General features: G+C 41.7%; 1 pseudogene; it reads right to left on the bottom strand.

The window, feature by feature from the left end:
- Positions 1–675: 675 nt before the first annotated feature.
- On the bottom strand, positions 676–1,537 carry LOC128059621 (actin-related protein 2/3 complex subunit 2-like; annotated as a pseudogene).
- Between the last annotated feature and the right edge of the window lie 2,692 nt (positions 1,538–4,229).

The following is a 4,229-nucleotide window of genomic DNA, read 5'->3' as shown; positions in this document are numbered from 1 at the left end:
GAAACCATAGCTTTGACTATATGGACTAGACTTGGCAAAGTAATGACTCGGCTTTTTAATATGCTGTCTAGGTTAGTCACAGATTTTCTTCCAGATTTTCTTTTCTTTCTTTTTGTGCCTTTTAATTTCATGGCTGCAGTCAACATCTGCAGTGATTTTGGAGCCCTCCAAAATAAAGTTTCTCACTGTTTCCAATGCTTCCCCATCTACTTGCCATTAAGTGATGGAACCAGATGCCATGATCTTCATTTTTTGAATGCTGAGGGTTTTTGTTTTTTTTTTTTAAGATAGAAAGATTTTTTTTTTCTTTCTTAGAGAAAACAAGTCAAGATTGCATTATCCTGCAACTCATTACCAGTAACATATTGCAAAGCAAAACAGCTTGGAAAAGAAGGGGCGGGAAAGGGGAGTGAGGGAGGGAAGATAAAGAAAAGGAATTAAGTTGATCAAGTGGAATTCTTTTTTTGGGGGGTGGGGGGGGTGGGGGGGGGGACCATGAAGTCCTTGCAAGCACAGCTTGTTTTTGCAGATTATTTTCCAAACATGTACAAAATGGAACCAAAACGGAGAATCCCTTAGGAACCTGAAGAGATGCAACATTAAAAGCTATGATTATCCAGTAGCGAGTGTTCCAGCCTTCAGTTGCCAGCCGCTTCCTCTTCCTGTTTCCAAGAGTTAGTGGGATGAGAACGTCTTCCCTGCGATTGTTTTCATTTCTTTTCTTGGCATCTGGGGGTGCACGGTTCAGCACCTTCAGGAAGTTGGATGTTTTTGCCCTCATACGTGTTTGAATATAAGCCTTTGAGCACTTGATGTGGTAGTGCAGGTAGCCTTGGAACGTGTGGATCAGGTTGACGGTGAGGGAACAGCAGGAAGGTAATATAGCCGATTGTCACCCACGGCAGCATCGGTATCTTTCAGCTCTAGGGAAGGTTCCCTGTGGCTGAAGACCTGTGGGGCTGTGTGGCTGGCTCTGCATCCTTCTTTGAACTCCTGCATGAACACCTTTCCAATGACCACATCGTCGTCATCCTTAAACACTGTGCTGAAGACTACTGTGACTCTATTTTTGACCCAACATACATGGTCTCATCATCCCTATAATGGATAACTGCCCTGTTCTCTCCTTCCTGCCCTCTTCTTGGAACTGGAAGTATTTCTCAAAGATAGAGGCAAAACAGTTTCGTTTCAACATGCCAGCCTGATGCAGGATGGAACCTTGGATGCAGGCAGATTTTCAAGGTCATATAGCAAAGAGACATTGTTTCCTAATTCTGGATTTACCAAGTAACTTCCATAACACCCTCTTTAATAAGTCATCACCATCATGTGCCTGAAGTTCCTTGAAGAATTTCAAAGAAATACTGACCATCACTTTTGTTTCATCTCCATTAGGATTTGAAATATGATAGAGGACTCCATCAAAACCTGCAAATGTTACTTCTACAGATTCTGGTTTGTTTCCAGCAGCTGCGTTCTCGAACTTGAGCAGGAGCGTCTCCTTGATGATGCGGTTGTTTACCTCTAGCAGGATCATGGCGGTGGCTGGCCCCTGAAGCCTGAACCCCCCTGCCAAGCCGCCACCGCCGCCACCTCACCGACCTGAATGTTGAGTTTTAAGCCAGCTTTTTCACTCTCCTCTTTCACTTTCATCAAGAGGCTCTTTAGTTCCTCTTCACTTTCTGCCATAAGGGTGGTGTCATCTGCATATCTGAGGTTGTTTATATTTCTCCCACAATCTTGATTCCAGCTTGTGATTCATCCAGCCTGGCATTTTGCATGATGTACTCTGAATATAAGTTAAATAAGCAGGGTAAGAATATACAGCCTTGAAGTACTCCTTTCCCCATTTGGAACGAGTCTGTTGTTCCGTGTCCGGTTCTAACTGTTTCTTCTTGACCTGCATACACATCTCTCAGGAGGCAGGTTAGGTGGTCTGATACTCCCATCTCTTGAAGAATTTTCCATAGTTTGTTGTGATCTAAACAGTAAAAGGCTTTAGAGTAGTCTATAAAGTAGAAATAGATGGGTTTTTTTTTCTGGAATTTTGCTTTTTTGATGATCCAACAGATGTTGGCAATTTGATCTCTGGTTCCTCTGCCTTTACTAAATCCATCTTAAACATCTGAAAGTTCATGGTTCACATACTGTTGAAGCTTTACTTGGAGAATTTTGAGCATTACTTTGCTAAAATTTGAGATGAGTGCTATTTTGTGGTAGTTTGAACATTATCTGACATTGCCTTTCTTTGGGATTGGAATGAAAAGTGAACTTTTCCAGTCCTGTGGCCACTGCTGAGTTTTCCAATTTGCTGCCATACTCTGTGCAGCACTTAAACATCATCATGTTTTAGAATTTGAAATAGCTCAACTGGAATTCTATCACTTCCACTATATTTGTTCATAGAGATGCTTCTTATTTTAAAATAATTAAAATGACAGAGATATACTTGAGGGTGGCAAATTTGTTCCCCTTCAAATATGAGGAATTATGGTTTTCAATTTAAGATTAAAAATATGAAGCACAGCTATACTATGTCATTACCTCAATCAAACCTTAACATGTTTTAAAGAAAGATAACTAGAACAGGGAAAGATCATTATTTTACTCATTTCTATTGTGGAATTGGGGAAAAACAAAAATGAAAAACATAACATAAAAGCTGAGAATTTTGTACTATTTGACAGACTTTCTGTGGACTTAAGCTCAAAAGACAGCCTCTCATTTAGCTTTGAGGAACTGTGATATGAAAAGGGCCAAGATATACAGAAATTTTTGCAACATGGGTCAGATAGTCTGCACATCAAGTTATTACTGTTAATGTTACAGAACTGGTTCTTGTGTGTCACACAGTGAGACCAAACAAACCAAAACAAAGTTTGGAGTGGAAAGAAATTTGTTGTTGGGCCAAGCAAGGAGAACAGATGCTCTTTCTCAAAATTTCCAAACTCCCAGATGGTTTTCAGGGAGCAGTTTTGAAAAGTAAAATTTGAGATGAGGGCTGCAGACTGTAGGACTTCTGATTAGTTGGTGGTGTGATAACAGGTTAATGCTCCAGAAATCTTGTGCTCAGCCTGAAGTTACCATCTTTTACCCAGACAGGGGCCTTAATTCCTAAAGAAGAATTTGATGATATTGTTATGTACATTTCTCGAGGAGTAACTAAGATCCTGCCCCAAGGCTGCAGTATTGTTTCTTGACTACTCCTACTCCTCCCTTATTTCTACATATCCTCCTTTCCCTTATTAGTAGCTGTTTGAACTTGTCCTTTGTAACTGGGGTCTTCCCTGATGGCTCAGATGGTAAAGCATCTGCCTGCAATGTGGGAGACCTGGGTTTGATCCCTGGGTCAGGAAGATCCCCTGGAGAAGGAAATGGCAACCCCCTCCAGTACTCTTGCCTGGAAAATTCCATGGATGGAGGAGCCTGGTGGGCTACAGTCTATGGGGTTACAAAGAGTCGGCCATGACTGAGCGACTTCACTTCACTTTGTAACTAGGGAAAAGCTTGTGTCGTGGTCTGGGTGCAGGTTGGAAAAGAATTTTCAGACGTGAAACAGAATGAGAGGAAAATATAGTTTATTACAATGGGAGATGCTGTTAGAACGGGAGGCCAGCTCAAGGGAGAACCGGTGCTGAACAAGGATCCTTATTCCACTTTTATAGTTAGCATACAAGGAGTGGGATTGGGGATCTTGCGAGTCATTTTCTGATTGAATGAGGCACGTATACTGGGTGGGGGAAGAGTAAGGCAAATACCTTCTCCATGTAGGGTAGGAGCGGAGACAGGTTCTATTGCTCAGAAGGACCTAAAATCCATTAATTGTTACAACATGAGGGCAGGAAAGATGATAACGGTCTGTTTTTTCCATTCCTGCATTTCAAGACCCTCCTTGGTTTTATCTACTCCTTTGTCCTTGGGTCATCTTGGAGGCTGAATGAAGCCTATTTCCCACAAACAAGAAAATGGGGGACACAGAAAGGCTTTTGTTTCCAAGAGGGCCCCCACAAGAAACCGCCCCCCCATCTCTTTGCTCAGTTTCATTAATTAAAGAAAAACACACACCTCAATTTATGGAATTTTGTGCTTCTGTATCTAATACAGGAAAATGCAAGGGTCTGGGTTCCTTTATTGCAGAAATCAGCAATTGAGAAACTTAGCATCTCACTCAGAGTTGGAGAATTCAGGTTTCTTTACACTGGCTGGCCCAGAGAAGTTAGCACTCCAAG

The sequence above is a fragment of the Budorcas taxicolor genome, chromosome 14, assembly GCF_023091745.1.
Source record: "Budorcas taxicolor isolate Tak-1 chromosome 14, Takin1.1, whole genome shotgun sequence".
Taxonomy (NCBI): Eukaryota; Metazoa; Chordata; class Mammalia; order Artiodactyla; family Bovidae; genus Budorcas; species Budorcas taxicolor.
Note: the sequence above shows the minus strand (reverse complement) of the source record. Positions and strands in the feature narration are given on the sequence as shown.